At 33.1% G+C, this 19,624-nt stretch overlaps 3 non-coding genes across 3 annotated transcripts; all 3 read right to left on the minus strand.

Moving 5' to 3' along the window:
* Positions 1 to 5,406: 5,406 nt before the first annotated feature.
* On the minus strand, positions 5,407 to 5,525 carry LOC137235903 (5S ribosomal RNA). The gene has a single exon (XR_010948105.1). It is a non-coding gene; the product is annotated as a 5S ribosomal RNA (ribosomal RNA).
* A 5,406-nt stretch (positions 5,526 to 10,931) lies between these two features.
* Positions 10,932 to 11,050, minus strand: LOC137235904 (5S ribosomal RNA). The gene has a single exon (XR_010948106.1). It is a non-coding gene; the product is annotated as a 5S ribosomal RNA (ribosomal RNA).
* Positions 11,051 to 16,456: 5,406 nt separating this feature from the next.
* LOC137235905 (5S ribosomal RNA) lies at positions 16,457 to 16,575 on the minus strand. The gene has a single exon (XR_010948107.1). It is a non-coding gene; the product is annotated as a 5S ribosomal RNA (ribosomal RNA).
* Between the last annotated feature and the right edge of the window lie 3,049 nt (positions 16,576 to 19,624).

Below are 19,624 nucleotides of genomic sequence, written 5' to 3' on the forward strand. Positions count from 1 at the left end.
AAAATTTGTTTGCCTAAATTGGTATAAGTATGGCTATTTTAATGTGTATACTCGCAGCTGTGAATTTGTCCTTTTTTTTTTTAAATGATATAAGTCGATTTAAGTAAATTTTGTTATATACTTTATAGTTTAGTGTATTCAGATACTCTTGCTACTAAAATCAGATTAAGTTTATTTTTTTACAAAAATGAACTTATGCCATTTTTGAAAATAAGCCTGCTATTATAGACATATTTATATCGCTTGGCATGTGTCGGGGTATATTCATTTGCATGAGTTTTCATTATGCATACATACGTATGCTACTTAGTTTAAACGAACATTCATACATACTACATATGCATGTACATCTTAATAACATATCTTTCTGTTATGTATTGTATTAGAGAAATTTTGAAATCTTTGTTAAAAAATATTGTGGTCCTGAAAAGGACCGTTTGTTTGAATGTATATTTATTTTGTGTTAATATGTCCGTAAAAATGAATTTAACCGCCGAAACCATACAATGTACGACCCTGCCTCTTCAATGCATATACAACATCCATAGCCGTAACTGTTTTCCTTTTAGCATGTTCAGTATAAGTGACTGCATCACGGATAACATTTTCCAAAAATACTTTTAAAACACCACGAGTTTCTTCATATATTAAACCAGATATACGTTTTACGCCACCACGACGTGCTAAACGTCGAATAGCTGGCTTTGTGATACCTTGGATGTTATCACGTAAAACTTTGCGATGACGTTTGGCGCCACCTTTACCTAATCCTTTTCCACCTTTGCCACGACCAGTCATTTTTTCTATTTAGCACTTTTTTTAGCTTTCACAAGAACACTTCACTTGATCACTTCACTTCACAACTAATAGCTTGGTTACCGAACGTAGCTGCTATTTATACAAAAATCCACAACATTGAGTGAGCTACCATTATGTGGCATAAATATTTCTATCTCATTTTAACTCGCACAATATTGCAACCCTAAAAAAATGGACAAATGAAACGTTTTTGTGTATTTTATTATATGTATTTCCACATTTATAAAAATTAGGTTTATTAAGTGAAGTGTTCAGTGATCAGTGTTTATTTTGAATTGTGAAAAATAAAAGTGAGAAATGGCTCGTACAAAGCAAACAGCCCGTAAATCGACTGGTGGTAAAGCGCCACGTAAACAATTGGCCACTAAAGCTGCTCGCAAAAGTGCGCCGGCAACTGGTGGAGTGAAGAAGCCACATCGTTATCGCCCAGGTACAGTCGCTTTGCGTGAAATTCGTCGTTATCAGAAGAGTACCGAACTGTTGATTCGTAAATTGCCATTCCAACGTTTGGTGCGTGAAATTGCTCAAGATTTTAAAACTGATTTACGTTTCCAGAGTTCAGCTGTTATGGCATTACAAGAAGCAAGTGAAGCATATTTAGTTGGTTTGTTCGAAGATACAAATTTGTGTGCCATTCATGCAAAACGTGTCACAATTATGCCAAAAGATATTCAATTGGCTAGACGTATACGTGGTGAACGTGCTTAATTCCATATTTTAATAAATATTATAAACGGTCCTTTTCAGGACCACAAATTTTTTTAAACAAAAAAGATCAAAAATAACTGAAGCAACTGTTAATGAAAATTCGTATTTTGATAGTAGCAGCTGTAGTTTTACCCTTAATATGGTGTGTATACCTACTCACGAGTATATACACATTTATTTGCTAAACACATACATTAGTATGTATGCACGGTTGTGTGTTTGTACCTTTGGTACGTATGAATACACGCCACAACTTTTTGCGCCTTTGTCGAGATGCTCATACAAACATACATATGTACATATATACATACAATATGTAGTAGCTTGCATGCTGTACTTTTTTAATGTTGCTCAGTTTTTTTTCTTCTGGAAAATGATGTAAGTCAACTTTTTTATGAATATTTTCAAACACTATTTTATTAATTGAAGTAGTTGTTAACGCAGATTTCGTTAAAAAAATAAATTTTCCAAAAGTGTACTTACGACCTTTTAAATTTTTCTTTCAAAAAGTGTTTTAATAGGTTTTAAAATAGATAAATACATATATATGACAATATAATTAATCTCTTTGTATATATATTTTGTCGTCCTGAAAAGGACGGTTTTAAATTTGGCGTCTAAGAATATATGTAAATCGGCGATTACATCACTTATGCTTTCTTTTCGGTCTTCTTTGGTAAAAGTACAGCTTGAATATTTGGTAAAACACCACCTTGAGCTATGGTAACTCCAGACAATAGTTTATTCAATTCTTCATCGTTACGAATAGCCAATTGTAAATGACGTGGAATAATTCTAGTTTTTTTATTATCACGTGCAGCATTACCAGCCAATTCAAGAACTTCAGCTGCCAAATATTCCATAACAGCAGCTAAATATACTGGAGCACCGGCACCAACACGTTCAGCATAATTGCCTTTACGTAACAAACGATGAATACGACCGACAGGGAATTGAAGACCAGCACGGTTTGAACGTGACTTTGCCTTTCCCTTTACTTTACCACCTTTACCACGGCCAGACATTGTTGTTATATATTTCACTTAATACACTTTTTCACAAATACACACACTAGCTGAATAGCTTGGGCACTTTATTTCCTAAACGCAATTTGTGCTGCGCTTATATACTTTTTCGTTTGTACATTGAGCAACCCCAATCGCATGTTTTCAAATTAATGCCGGCAATATTTAGCGAATCGTTACGAACAGGTTGAATGGTTTGTCGGAAAAAATACACTTAAAGGTGCGCATTTTGACACTTAGAAAATTATTAAAAAGTGTGAGTGATAGTGAAGTGATTTTGTGAAAATTAAATATGCCTCCTAAAACTAGTGGTAAAGCAGCTAAGAAGGCCGGTAAGGCTCAGAAGAATATTACTAAAAACGACAAGAAGAAGAAGCGTAAGAGGAAGGAAAGTTATGCCATCTACATTTATAAAGTGTTGAAACAAGTACATCCTGATACTGGTATATCGTCGAAAGCAATGAGTATCATGAACAGTTTTGTTAATGACATTTTTGAACGTATTGCTGCTGAAGCATCACGTTTAGCTCATTACAATAAACGTTCAACAATTACTAGTCGCGAAATTCAAACTGCCGTACGCCTATTGTTGCCTGGTGAATTGGCTAAGCATGCCGTGAGTGAGGGTACTAAGGCTGTTACCAAATACACAAGCTCCAAGTAATTTGTGCGACTGAGGAAAAAATGTTAACAAAAAGGCCCTTTTCAGGGCCACAAAATATAAATTAACAAAGAGATATGAATTTTTCTAAGTCGATGAAAATTTTTAATTTTGTTTTGCAATTGAAACATCAAAAAATGTTAACAAAAAGGCGCTTTTCAGGGCCACAAAATATAAATTAACAAAGAGATATGAATTTTTCTAAGTCGATGAAAATTTTTAATTTTGTTTTGCAATTGAAACATCAATTTTAAAATTGGTCAGCATGGTAGGGCTGACTTACAGTGTCAGACACTAGAGCGGTTAATTATTATGGCGAAGCAACGCTGTAGTCAGACGTATTGCGTACATTTTTGATCTTTTTGTTTGTATATTTTGTAGCCCTGAAAAGGGCTTATTGATAATTCAACATTTAATGAATGTTGTGTCCTTGTAAATTATCACAAAAAAACGCAGCATATTTATTTTTTAGCTGATGCCTTTTTTGCAGCTGGCTTTTTAGTCGCAGCCTTTTTTGGTTTGGTAGCAGTTGCTTTTGCTTTTGTTGCCTTTGACTTAGCGGTGGCAGATTTCGACTTGGTTGGCTTGGCTTTAACGGCGCCAGTCTTTTTTGCGTCTTTAGCCTTAGATTTCTCACTTTTCTTTTTTTCGGCGGTTTTCTTAGTGGCAACAGCTTTTTTCACTTTTTTCTCACCACTTGCCTTTTTAACACCACTCGACGATTTTTTCTTTAATGTTGCACTATCTTTTTTGGCTTTTGATTTATCAACCGATTTTGACTTACCATCACCTGATTTAGTGGCTGCAGCTGATAATTTAAATGAACCAGATGCCCCCTTTCCTTTGGTTTGAATCAATTTTCCACTAGTAACAGCCGATTTCAAATAGCGCTTAATAAATGGTGCCAATTTTTGGGCGTCACATTTATATGTTGCACTAATATATTTCTTAATTGCCAAAAGTGATGAGCCACCACGTTCCTTCAAATTCTTAATCGATGCATCTACCATTTGTTGAGTTGGTGGATGAGTGGGAGCAACCGATGGTTTTTTGGGTTTAGTTGCTTTTTTAGCAGCAACTTTCTTCTCAGCAACAGCAGCAGAAGCAGCTACTGGTGAGCTAACATTTGCAACAGCGATTGTGTCAGACATTTTCACTTAATTATTTTATTTAAACTTTTATTAACACTTGAAAATATTTATCAATTTAAGCACACAAAGCACAAACTCACTATTTATACTTTTTTATACAAGCGCATAGAATGCGATACTCTGTTTAAAATTTTAGAAGCGCAGCGAAAAGATGGATGACAAATGTTTTCATTTCAGTGCTACGTACCATTTACATTTGATAAACTTTTCATCTTAATAAATTAATTAAAATTCACATATTAAAGTTATTGCAAATATTCATGTAAAAATAGATAACTGAAATGTGTTAGTTTGATATACGAATTCATTTAAATTGATGAATTTCATATTTTCGGAGTGTCAGGCATTTTAATCAAAAGTTTGCACTGATAAAATCGAATTTTTTCTCAATTAAGTGAAATTTCTTAAAATATATTTGTACTAATCAAAATTTTAATTCGGATATATAAAATATGTTAAATTAGAAATCAAAAAACTTATCTTCGTTGAGTTTTAACAACATTATTTTATTTTAAAAAATTTTTTAAATATTTCTATTGCAACACTAGAGTAACCCTATATGGCTTCACTTAAAGGCATCTAAAGTTTGGAATTTTAGTCTGAATTGATTATTGATATTGGACGTCTACAACTTATATGTATAATTAAATGAAATTTCATGACATTCAAAAAAAAATAAAAAAAATTCTCATTGAATGCTTATTAATTATCAATATGATTATAATATACATATCTGAACATAATCGGACATCAGCGTCCATTTTAAGTACTATAATAGGTGGATGAGTATGAATTTGTACTATGCAGATTCATTTTGTATTTATATGATGAATGCTTATAAGCTTTAAATCAATAATTGATATGGTAAAAAATTATAACTAATATTATTATGCACGTAAATGTATGCGCGCGTATGAAATTTTTCCATTGAATCTATAGAAATATTAAATTGTATTCCAAGTATTTATTCAATTAAATGCAATTTAATAAAAAAAATATTTATGTACATATATATACATAAAATAAAAGAAAAAGTTGGATATGCCAACAACACGCGGTGTTCCCAAGCGGTCCCCCATCTAAGTACTAACCGCGCCCGACGCTGCTTAATTTCGGTGATCGGACGAGAACCGATGTATTCAGCGTGGTATGGTCGTTGGCAAAATTTGTTTGCCTAAATTGGTATAAGTATGGCTATTTTAATGTGTATACTCGCAGCTGTGAATTTGTCCTTTTTTTTTTTAAATGATATAAGTCGATTTAAGTAAATTTTGTTATATACTTTATAGTTTAGTGTATTCAGATACTCTTGCTACTAAAATCAGATTAAGTTTATTTTTTTACAAAAATGAACTTATGCCATTTTTGAAAATAAGCCTGCTATTATAGACATATTTATATCGCTTGGCATGTGTCGGGGTATATTCATTTGCATGAGTTTTCATTATGCATACATACGTATGCTACTTAGTTTAAACGAACATTCATACATACTACATATGCATGTACATCTTAATAACATATCTTTCTGTTATGTATTGTATTAGAGAAATTTTGAAATCTTTGTTAAAAAATATTGTGGTCCTGAAAAGGACCGTTTGTTTGAATGTATATTTATTTTGTGTTAATATGTCCGTAAAAATGAATTTAACCGCCGAAACCATACAATGTACGACCCTGCCTCTTCAATGCATATACAACATCCATAGCCGTAACTGTTTTCCTTTTAGCATGTTCAGTATAAGTGACTGCATCACGGATAACATTTTCCAAAAATACTTTTAAAACACCACGAGTTTCTTCATATATTAAACCAGATATACGTTTTACGCCACCACGACGTGCTAAACGTCGAATAGCTGGCTTTGTGATACCTTGGATGTTATCACGTAAAACTTTGCGATGACGTTTGGCGCCACCTTTACCTAATCCTTTTCCACCTTTGCCACGACCAGTCATTTTTTCTATTTAGCACTTTTTTTAGCTTTCACAAGAACACTTCACTTGATCACTTCACTTCACAACTAATAGCTTGGTTACCGAACGTAGCTGCTATTTATACAAAAATCCACAACATTGAGTGAGCTACCATTATGTGGCATAAATATTTCTATCTCATTTTAACTCGCACAATATTGCAACCCTAAAAAAATGGACAAATGAAACGTTTTTGTGTATTTTATTATATGTATTTCCACATTTATAAAAATTAGGTTTATTAAGTGAAGTGTTCAGTGATCAGTGTTTATTTTGAATTGTGAAAAATAAAAGTGAGAAATGGCTCGTACAAAGCAAACAGCCCGTAAATCGACTGGTGGTAAAGCGCCACGTAAACAATTGGCCACTAAAGCTGCTCGCAAAAGTCCGCCGGCAACTGGTGGAGTGAAGAAGCCACATCGTTATCGCCCAGGTACAGTCGCTTTGCGTGAAATTCGTCGTTATCAGAAGAGTACCGAACTGTTGATTCGTAAATTGCCATTCCAACGTTTGGTGCGTGAAATTGCTCAAGATTTTAAAACTGATTTACGTTTCCAGAGTTCAGCTGTTATGGCATTACAAGAAGCAAGTGAAGCATATTTAGTTGGTTTGTTCGAAGATACAAATTTGTGTGCCATTCATGCAAAACGTGTCACAATTATGCCAAAAGATATTCAATTGGCTAGACGTATACGTGGTGAACGTGCTTAATTCCATATTTTAATAAATATTATAAACGGTCCTTTTCAGGACCACAAATTTTTTTAAACAAAAAAGATCAAAAATAACTGAAGCAACTGTTAATGAAAATTCGTATTTTGATAGTAGCAGCTGTAGTTTTACCCTTAATATGGTGTGTATACCTACTCACGAGTATATACACATTTATTTGCTAAACACATACATTAGTATGTATGCACGGTTGTGTGTTTGTACCTTTGGTACGTATGAATACACGCCACAACTTTTTGCGCCTTTGTCGAGATGCTCATACAAACATACATATGTACATATATACATACAATATGTAGTAGCTTGCATGCTGTACTTTTTTAATGTTGCTCAGTTTTTTTTCTTCTGGAAAATGATGTAAGTCAACTTTTTTATGAATATTTTCAAACACTATTTTATTAATTGAAGTAGTTGTTAACGCAGATTTCGTTAAAAAAATAAATTTTCCAAAAGTGTACTTACGACCTTTTAAATTTTTCTTTCAAAAAGTGTTTTAATAGGTTTTAAAATAGATAAATACATATATATGACAATATAATTAATCTCTTTGTATATATATTTTGTCGTCCTGAAAAGGACGGTTTTAAATTTGGCGTCTAAGAATATATGTAAATCGGCGATTACATCACTTATGCTTTCTTTTCGGTCTTCTTTGGTAAAAGTACAGCTTGAATATTTGGTAAAACACCACCTTGAGCTATGGTAACTCCAGACAATAGTTTATTCAATTCTTCATCGTTACGAATAGCCAATTGTAAATGACGTGGAATAATTCTAGTTTTTTTATTATCACGTGCAGCATTACCAGCCAATTCAAGAACTTCAGCTGCCAAATATTCCATAACAGCAGCTAAATATACTGGAGCACCGGCACCAACACGTTCAGCATAATTGCCTTTACGTAACAAACGATGAATACGACCGACAGGGAATTGAAGACCAGCACGGTTTGAACGTGACTTTGCCTTTCCCTTTACTTTACCACCTTTACCACGGCCAGACATTGTTGTTATATATTTCACTTAATACACTTTTTCACAAATACACACACTAGCTGAATAGCTTGGGCACTTTATTTCCTAAACGCAATTTGTGCTGCGCTTATATACTTTTTCGTTTGTACATTGAGCAACCCCAATCGCATGTTTTCAAATTAATGCCGGCAATATTTAGCGAATCGTTACGAACAGGTTGAATGGTTTGTCGGAAAAAATACACTTAAAGGTGCGCATTTTGACACTTAGAAAATTATTAAAAAGTGTGAGTGATAGTGAAGTGATTTTGTGAAAATTAAATATGCCTCCTAAAACTAGTGGTAAAGCAGCTAAGAAGGCCGGTAAGGCTCAGAAGAATATTACTAAAAACGACAAGAAGAAGAAGCGTAAGAGGAAGGAAAGTTATGCCATCTACATTTATAAAGTGTTGAAACAAGTACATCCTGATACTGGTATATCGTCGAAAGCAATGAGTATCATGAACAGTTTTGTTAATGACATTTTTGAACGTATTGCTGCTGAAGCATCACGTTTAGCTCATTACAATAAACGTTCAACAATTACTAGTCGCGAAATTCAAACTGCCGTACGCCTATTGTTGCCTGGTGAATTGGCTAAGCATGCCGTGAGTGAGGGTACTAAGGCTGTTACCAAATACACAAGCTCCAAGTAATTTGTGCGACTGAGGAAAAAATGTTAACAAAAAGGCCCTTTTCAGGGCCACAAAATATAAATTAACAAAGAGATATGAATTTTTCTAAGTCGATGAAAATTTTTAATTTTGTTTTGCAATTGAAACATCAAAAAATGTTAACAAAAAGGCGCTTTTCAGGGCCACAAAATATAAATTAACAAAGAGATATGAATTTTTCTAAGTCGATGAAAATTTTTAATTTTGTTTTGCAATTGAAACATCAATTTTAAAATTGGTCAGCATGGTAGGGCTGACTTACAGTGTCAGACACTAGAGCGGTTAATTATTATGGCGAAGCAACGCTGTAGTCAGACGTATTGCGTACATTTTTGATCTTTTTGTTTGTATATTTTGTAGCCCTGAAAAGGGCTTATTGATAATTCAACATTTAATGAATGTTGTGTCCTTGTAAATTATCACAAAAAAACGCAGCATATTTATTTTTTAGCTGATGCCTTTTTTGCAGCTGGCTTTTTAGTCGCAGCCTTTTTTGGTTTGGTAGCAGTTGCTTTTGCTTTTGTTGCCTTTGACTTAGCGGTGGCAGATTTCGACTTGGTTGGCTTGGCTTTAACGGCGCCAGTCTTTTTTGCGTCTTTAGCCTTAGATTTCTCACTTTTCTTTTTTTCGGCGGTTTTCTTAGTGGCAACAGCTTTTTTCACTTTTTTCTCACCACTTGCCTTTTTAACACCACTCGACGATTTTTTCTTTAATGTTGCACTATCTTTTTTGGCTTTTGATTTATCAACCGATTTTGACTTACCATCACCTGATTTAGTGGCTGCAGCTGATAATTTAAATGAACCAGATGCCCCCTTTCCTTTGGTTTGAATCAATTTTCCACTAGTAACAGCCGATTTCAAATAGCGCTTAATAAATGGTGCCAATTTTTGGGCGTCACATTTATATGTTGCACTAATATATTTCTTAATTGCCAAAAGTGATGAGCCACCACGTTCCTTCAAATTCTTAATCGATGCATCTACCATTTGTTGAGTTGGTGGATGAGTGGGAGCAACCGATGGTTTTTTGGGTTTAGTTGCTTTTTTAGCAGCAACTTTCTTCTCAGCAACAGCAGCAGAAGCAGCTACTGGTGAGCTAACATTTGCAACAGCGATTGTGTCAGACATTTTCACTTAATTATTTTATTTAAACTTTTATTAACACTTGAAAATATTTATCAATTTAAGCACACAAAGCACAAACTCACTATTTATACTTTTTTATACAAGCGCATAGAATGCGATACTCTGTTTAAAATTTTAGAAGCGCAGCGAAAAGATGGATGACAAATGTTTTCATTTCAGTGCTACGTACCATTTACATTTGATAAACTTTTCATCTTAATAAATTAATTAAAATTCACATATTAAAGTTATTGCAAATATTCATGTAAAAATAGATAACTGAAATGTGTTAGTTTGATATACGAATTCATTTAAATTGATGAATTTCATATTTTCGGAGTGTCAGGCATTTTAATCAAAAGTTTGCACTGATAAAATCGAATTTTTTCTCAATTAAGTGAAATTTCTTAAAATATATTTGTACTAATCAAAATTTTAATTCGGATATATAAAATATGTTAAATTAGAAATCAAAAAACTTATCTTCGTTGAGTTTTAACAACATTATTTTATTTTAAAAAATTTTTTAAATATTTCTATTGCAACACTAGAGTAACCCTATATGGCTTCACTTAAAGGCATCTAAAGTTTGGAATTTTAGTCTGAATTGATTATTGATATTGGACGTCTACAACTTATATGTATAATTAAATGAAATTTCATGACATTCAAAAAAAAATAAAAAAAATTCTCATTGAATGCTTATTAATTATCAATATGATTATAATATACATATCTGAACATAATCGGACATCAGCGTCCATTTTAAGTACTATAATAGGTGGATGAGTATGAATTTGTACTATGCAGATTCATTTTGTATTTATATGATGAATGCTTATAAGCTTTAAATCAATAATTGATATGGTAAAAAATTATAACTAATATTATTATGCACGTAAATGTATGCGCGCGTATGAAATTTTTCCATTGAATCTATAGAAATATTAAATTGTATTCCAAGTATTTATTCAATTAAATGCAATTTAATAAAAAAAATATTTATGTACATATATATACATAAAATAAAAGAAAAAGTTGGATATGCCAACAACACGCGGTGTTCCCAAGCGGTCCCCCATCTAAGTACTAACCGCGCCCGACGCTGCTTAATTTCGGTGATCGGACGAGAACCGATGTATTCAGCGTGGTATGGTCGTTGGCAAAATTTGTTTGCCTAAATTGGTATAAGTATGGCTATTTTAATGTGTATACTCGCAGCTGTGAATTTGTCCTTTTTTTTTTTAAATGATATAAGTCGATTTAAGTAAATTTTGTTATATACTTTATAGTTTAGTGTATTCAGATACTCTTGCTACTAAAATCAGATTAAGTTTATTTTTTTACAAAAATGAACTTATGCCATTTTTGAAAATAAGCCTGCTATTATAGACATATTTATATCGCTTGGCATGTGTCGGGGTATATTCATTTGCATGAGTTTTCATTATGCATACATACGTATGCTACTTAGTTTAAACGAACATTCATACATACTACATATGCATGTACATCTTAATAACATATCTTTCTGTTATGTATTGTATTAGAGAAATTTTGAAATCTTTGTTAAAAAATATTGTGGTCCTGAAAAGGACCGTTTGTTTGAATGTATATTTATTTTGTGTTAATATGTCCGTAAAAATGAATTTAACCGCCGAAACCATACAATGTACGACCCTGCCTCTTCAATGCATATACAACATCCATAGCCGTAACTGTTTTCCTTTTAGCATGTTCAGTATAAGTGACTGCATCACGGATAACATTTTCCAAAAATACTTTTAAAACACCACGAGTTTCTTCATATATTAAACCAGATATACGTTTTACGCCACCACGACGTGCTAAACGTCGAATAGCTGGCTTTGTGATACCTTGGATGTTATCACGTAAAACTTTGCGATGACGTTTGGCGCCACCTTTACCTAATCCTTTTCCACCTTTGCCACGACCAGTCATTTTTTCTATTTAGCACTTTTTTTAGCTTTCACAAGAACACTTCACTTGATCACTTCACTTCACAACTAATAGCTTGGTTACCGAACGTAGCTGCTATTTATACAAAAATCCACAACATTGAGTGAGCTACCATTATGTGGCATAAATATTTCTATCTCATTTTAACTCGCACAATATTGCAACCCTAAAAAAATGGACAAATGAAACGTTTTTGTGTATTTTATTATATGTATTTCCACATTTATAAAAATTAGGTTTATTAAGTGAAGTGTTCAGTGATCAGTGTTTATTTTGAATTGTGAAAAATAAAAGTGAGAAATGGCTCGTACAAAGCAAACAGCCCGTAAATCGACTGGTGGTAAAGCGCCACGTAAACAATTGGCCACTAAAGCTGCTCGCAAAAGTGCGCCGGCAACTGGTGGAGTGAAGAAGCCACATCGTTATCGCCCAGGTACAGTCGCTTTGCGTGAAATTCGTCGTTATCAGAAGAGTACCGAACTGTTGATTCGTAAATTGCCATTCCAACGTTTGGTGCGTGAAATTGCTCAAGATTTTAAAACTGATTTACGTTTCCAGAGTTCAGCTGTTATGGCATTACAAGAAGCAAGTGAAGCATATTTAGTTGGTTTGTTCGAAGATACAAATTTGTGTGCCATTCATGCAAAACGTGTCACAATTATGCCAAAAGATATTCAATTGGCTAGACGTATACGTGGTGAACGTGCTTAATTCCATATTTTAATAAATATTATAAACGGTCCTTTTCAGGACCACAAATTTTTTTAAACAAAAAAGATCAAAAATAACTGAAGCAACTGTTAATGAAAATTCGTATTTTGATAGTAGCAGCTGTAGTTTTACCCTTAATATGGTGTGTATACCTACTCACGAGTATATACACATTTATTTGCTAAACACATACATTAGTATGTATGCACGGTTGTGTGTTTGTACCTTTGGTACGTATGAATACACGCCACAACTTTTTGCGCCTTTGTCGAGATGCTCATACAAACATACATATGTACATATATACATACAATATGTAGTAGCTTGCATGCTGTACTTTTTTAATGTTGCTCAGTTTTTTTTCTTCTGGAAAATGATGTAAGTCAACTTTTTTATGAATATTTTCAAACACTATTTTATTAATTGAAGTAGTTGTTAACGCAGATTTCGTTAAAAAAATAAATTTTCCAAAAGTGTACTTACGACCTTTTAAATTTTTCTTTCAAAAAGTGTTTTAATAGGTTTTAAAATAGATAAATACATATATATGACAATATAATTAATCTCTTTGTATATATATTTTGTCGTCCTGAAAAGGACGGTTTTAAATTTGGCGTCTAAGAATATATGTAAATCGGCGATTACATCACTTATGCTTTCTTTTCGGTCTTCTTTGGTAAAAGTACAGCTTGAATATTTGGTAAAACACCACCTTGAGCTATGGTAACTCCAGACAATAGTTTATTCAATTCTTCATCGTTACGAATAGCCAATTGTAAATGACGTGGAATAATTCTAGTTTTTTTATTATCACGTGCAGCATTACCAGCCAATTCAAGAACTTCAGCTGCCAAATATTCCATAACAGCAGCTAAATATACTGGAGCACCGGCACCAACACGTTCAGCATAATTGCCTTTACGTAACAAACGATGAATACGACCGACAGGGAATTGAAGACCAGCACGGTTTGAACGTGACTTTGCCTTTCCCTTTACTTTACCACCTTTACCACGGCCAGACATTGTTGTTATATATTTCACTTAATACACTTTTTCACAAATACACACACTAGCTGAATAGCTTGGGCACTTTATTTCCTAAACGCAATTTGTGCTGCGCTTATATACTTTTTCGTTTGTACATTGAGCAACCCCAATCGCATGTTTTCAAATTAATGCCGGCAATATTTAGCGAATCGTTACGAACAGGTTGAATGGTTTGTCGGAAAAAATACACTTAAAGGTGCGCATTTTGACACTTAGAAAATTATTAAAAAGTGTGAGTGATAGTGAAGTGATTTTGTGAAAATTAAATATGCCTCCTAAAACTAGTGGTAAAGCAGCTAAGAAGGCCGGTAAGGCTCAGAAGAATATTACTAAAAACGACAAGAAGAAGAAGCGTAAGAGGAAGGAAAGTTATGCCATCTACATTTATAAAGTGTTGAAACAAGTACATCCTGATACTGGTATATCGTCGAAAGCAATGAGTATCATGAACAGTTTTGTTAATGACATTTTTGAACGTATTGCTGCTGAAGCATCACGTTTAGCTCATTACAATAAACGTTCAACAATTACTAGTCGCGAAATTCAAACTGCCGTACGCCTATTGTTGCCTGGTGAATTGGCTAAGCATGCCGTGAGTGAGGGTACTAAGGCTGTTACCAAATACACAAGCTCCAAGTAATTTGTGCGACTGAGGAAAAAATGTTAACAAAAAGGCCCTTTTCAGGGCCACAAAATATAAATTAACAAAGAGATATGAATTTTTCTAAGTCGATGAAAATTTTTAATTTTGTTTTGCAATTGAAACATCAAAAAATGTTAACAAAAAGGCGCTTTTCAGGGCCACAAAATATAAATTAACAAAGAGATATGAATTTTTCTAAGTCGATGAAAATTTTTAATTTTGTTTTGCAATTGAAACATCAATTTTAAAATTGGTCAGCATGGTAGGGCTGACTTACAGTGTCAGACACTAGAGCGGTTAATTATTATGGCGAAGCAACGCTGTAGTCAGACGTATTGCGTACATTTTTGATCTTTTTGTTTGTATATTTTGTAGCCCTGAAAAGGGCTTATTGATAATTCAACATTTAATGAATGTTGTGTCCTTGTAAATTATCACAAAAAAACGCAGCATATTTATTTTTTAGCTGATGCCTTTTTTGCAGCTGGCTTTTTAGTCGCAGCCTTTTTTGGTTTGGTAGCAGTTGCTTTTGCTTTTGTTGCCTTTGACTTAGCGGTGGCAGATTTCGACTTGGTTGGCTTGGCTTTAACGGCGCCAGTCTTTTTTGCGTCTTTAGCCTTAGATTTCTCACTTTTCTTTTTTTCGGCGGTTTTCTTAGTGGCAACAGCTTTTTTCACTTTTTTCTCACCACTTGCCTTTTTAACACCACTCGACGATTTTTTCTTTAATGTTGCACTATCTTTTTTGGCTTTTGATTTATCAACCGATTTTGACTTACCATCACCTGATTTAGTGGCTGCAGCTGATAATTTAAATGAACCAGATGCCCCCTTTCCTTTGGTTTGAATCAATTTTCCACTAGTAACAGCCGATTTCAAATAGCGCTTAATAAATGGTGCCAATTTTTGGGCGTCACATTTATATGTTGCACTAATATATTTCTTAATTGCCAAAAGTGATGAGCCACCACGTTCCTTCAAATTCTTAATCGATGCATCTACCATTTGTTGAGTTGGTGGATGAGTGGGAGCAACCGATGGTTTTTTGGGTTTAGTTGCTTTTTTAGCAGCAACTTTCTTCTCAGCAACAGCAGCAGAAGCAGCTACTGGTGAGCTAACATTTGCAACAGCGATTGTGTCAGACATTTTCACTTAATTATTTTATTTAAACTTTTATTAACACTTGAAAATATTTATCAATTTAAGCACACAAAGCACAAACTCACTATTTATACTTTTTTATACAAGCGCATAGAATGCGATACTCTGTTTAAAATTTTAGAAGCGCAGCGAAAAGATGGATGACAAATGTTTTCATTTCAGTGCTACGTACCATTTACATTTGATAAACTTTTCATCTTAATAAATTAATTAAAATTCACATATTAAAGTTATTGCAAATATTCATGTAAAAATAGATAACTGAAATGTGTTAGTTTGATATACGAATTCATTTAAATTGATGAATTTCATATTTTCGGAGTGTCAGGCATTTTAATCAAAAGTTTGCACTGATAAAATCGAATTTTTTCTCAATTAAGTGAAATTTCTTAAAATATATTTGTACTAATCAAAATTTTAATTCGGATATATAAAATATGTTAAATTAGAAATCAAAAAACTTATCTTCGTTGAGTTTTAACAACATTATTTTATTTTAAAAAATTTTTTAAATATTTCTATTGCAACACTAGAGTAACCCTATATGGCTTCACTTAAAGGCATCTAAAGTTTGGAATTTTAGTCTGAATTGATTATTGATATTGGACGTCTACAACTTATATGTATAATTAAATGAAATTTCATGACATTCAAAAAAAAATAAAAAAAATTCTCATTGAATGCTTATTAATTATCAATATGATTATAATATACATATCTGAACATAATCGGACATCAGCGTCCATTTTAAGTACTATAATAGGTGGATGAGTATGAATTTGTACTATGCAGATTCATTTTGTATTTATATGATGAATGCTTATAAGCTTTAAATCAATAATTGATATGGTAAAAAATTATAACTAATATTATTATGCACGTAAATGTATGCGCGCGTATGAAATTTTTCCATTGAATCTATAGAAATATTAAATTGTATTCCAAGTATTTATTCAATTAAATGCAATTTAATAAAAAAAATATTTATGTACATATATATACATAAAATAAAAGAAAAAGTTGGATATGCCAACAACACGCGGTGTTCCCAAGCGGTCCCCCATCTAAGTACTAACCGCGCCCGACGCTGCTTAATTTCGGTGATCGGACGAGAACCGATGTATTCAGCGTGGTATGGTCGTTGGCAAAATTTGTTTGCCTAAATTGGTATAAGTATGGCTATTTTAATGTGTATACTCGCAGCTGTGAATTTGTCCTTTTTTTTTTTAAATGATATAAGTCGATTTAAGTAAATTTTGTTATATACTTTATAGTTTAGTGTATTCAGATACTCTTGCTACTAAAATCAGATTAAGTTTATTTTTTTACAAAAATGAACTTATGCCATTTTTGAAAATAAGCCTGCTATTATAGACATATTTATATCGCTTGGCATGTGTCGGGGTATATTCATTTGCATGAGTTTTCATTATGCATACATACGTATGCTACTTAGTTTAAACGAACATTCATACATACTACATATGCATGTACATCTTAATAACATATCTTTCTGTTATGTATTGTATTAGAGAAATTTTGAAATCTTTGTTAAAAAATATTGTGGTCCTGAAAAGGACCGTTTGTTTGAATGTATATTTATTTTGTGTTAATATGTCCGTAAAAATGAATTTAACCGCCGAAACCATACAATGTACGACCCTGCCTCTTCAATGCATATACAACATCCATAGCCGTAACTGTTTTCCTTTTAGCATGTTCAGTATAAGTGACTGCATCACGGATAACATTTTCCAAAAATACTTTTAAAACACCACGAGTTTCTTCATATATTAAACCAGATATACGTTTTACGCCACCACGACGTGCTAAACGTCGAATAGCTGGCTTTGTGATACCTTGGATGTTATCACGTAAAACTTTGCGATGACGTTTGGCGCCACCTTTACCTAATCCTTTTCCACCTTTGCCACGACCAGTCATTTTTTCTATTTAGCACTTTTTTTAGCTTTCACAAGAACACTTCACTTGATCACTTCACTTCACAACTAATAGCTTGGTTACCGAACGTAGCTGCTATTTATACAAAAATCCACAACATTGAGTGAGCTACCATTATGTGGCATAAATATTTCTATCTCATTTTAACTCGCACAATATTGCAACCCTAAAAAAATGGACAAATGAAACGTTTTTGTGTATTTTATTATATGTATTTCCACATTTATAAAAATTAGGTTTATTAAGTGAAGTGTTCAGTGATCAGTGTTTATTTTGAATTGTGAAAAATAAAAGTGAGAAATGGCTCGTACAAAGCAAACAGCCCGTAAATCGACTGGTGGTAAAGCGCCACGTAAACAATTGGCCACTAAAGCTGCTCGCAAAAGTGCGCCGGCAACTGGTGGAGTGAAGAAGCCACATCGTTATCGCCCAGGTACAGTCGCTTTGCGTGAAATTCGTCGTTATCAGAAGAGTACCGAACTGTTGATTCGTAAATTGCCATTCCAACGTTTGGTGCGTGAAATTGCTCAAGATTTTAAAACTGATTTACGTTTCCAGAGTTCAGCTGTTATGGCATTACAAGAAGCAAGTGAAGCATATTTAGTTGGTTTGTTCGAAGATACAAATTTGTGTGCCATTCATGCAAAACGTGTCACAATTATGCCAAAAGATATTCAATTGGCTAGACGTATACGTGGTGAACGTGCTTAATTCCATATTTTAATAAATATTATAAACGGTCCTTTTCAGGACCACAAATTTTTTTAAACAAAAAAGATCAAAAATAACTGAAGCAACTGTTAATGAAAATTCGTATTTTGATAGTAGCAGCTGTAGTTTTACCCTTAATATGGTGTGTATACCTACTCACGAGTATATACACATTTATTTGCTAAACACATACATTAGTATGTATGCACGGTTGTGTGTTTGTACCTTTGGTACGTATGAATACACGCCACAACTTTTTGCGCCTTTGTCGAGATGCTCATACAAACATACATATGTACATATATACATACAATATGTAGTAGCTTGCATGCTGTACTTTTTTAATGTTGCTCAGTTTTTTTTCTTCTGGAAAATGATGTAAGTCAACTTTTTTATGAATATTTTCAAACACTATTTTATTAATTGAAGTAGTTGTTAACGCAGATTTCGTTAAAAAAATAAATTTTCCAAAAGTGTACTTACGACCTTTTAAATTTTTCTTTCAAAAAGTGTTTTAATAGGTTTTAAAATAGATAAATACATATATATGACAATATAATTAATCTCTTTGTATATATATTTTGTCGTCCTGAAAAGGACGGTTTTAAATTTGGCGTCTAAGAATATATGTAAATCGGCGATTACATCACTTATGCTTTCTTTTCGGTCTTCTTTGGTAAAAGTACAGCTTGAATATTTGGTAAAACACCACCTTGAGCTATGGTAACTCCAGACAATAGTTTATTCAATCCTTCATCGTTACGAATAGCCAATTGTAAATGACGTGGAATAATTCTAGTTTTTTTATTATCACGTGCAGCATTACCAGCCAATTCAAGAACTTCAGCTGCCAAATATTCCATAACAGCAGCTAAATATACTGGAGCACCGGCACCAACACGTTCAGCATAATTGCCTTTACGTAACAAACGATGAATACGACCGACAGGGAATTGAAGACCAGCACGGTTTGAACGTGACTTTGCCTTTCCCTTTACTTTACCACCTTTACCACGGCCAGACATTGTTGTTATATATTTCACTTAATACACTTTTTCACAAATACACACACTAGCTGAATAGCTTGGGCACTTTATTTCCTAAACGCAATTTGTGCTGCGCTTATATACTTTTTCGTTTGTACATTGAGCAACCCCAATCGCATGTTTTCAAATTAATGCCGGCAATATTTAGCGAATCGTTACGAACAGGTTGAATGGTTTGTCGGAAAAAATACACTTAAAGGTGAGCATTTTGACACTTAGAAAATTATTAAAAAGTGTGAGTGATAGTGAAGTGATTTTGTGAAAATTAAATATGCCTCCTAAAACTAGTGGTAAAGCAGCTAAGAAGGCCGGTAAGGCTCAGAAGAATATTACTAAAAACGACAAGAAGAAGAAGCGTAAGAGGAAGGAAAGTTATGCCATCTACATTTATAAAGTGTTGAAACAAGTACATCCTGATACTGGTATATCGTCGAAAGCAATGAGTATCATGAACAGTTTTGTTAATGACATTTTTG

This window comes from Eurosta solidaginis, unplaced genomic scaffold (assembly GCF_040869045.1).
Source record: "Eurosta solidaginis isolate ZX-2024a unplaced genomic scaffold, ASM4086904v1 ctg00001140.1, whole genome shotgun sequence".
Taxonomy (NCBI): domain Eukaryota; kingdom Metazoa; phylum Arthropoda; class Insecta; order Diptera; family Tephritidae; genus Eurosta; species Eurosta solidaginis.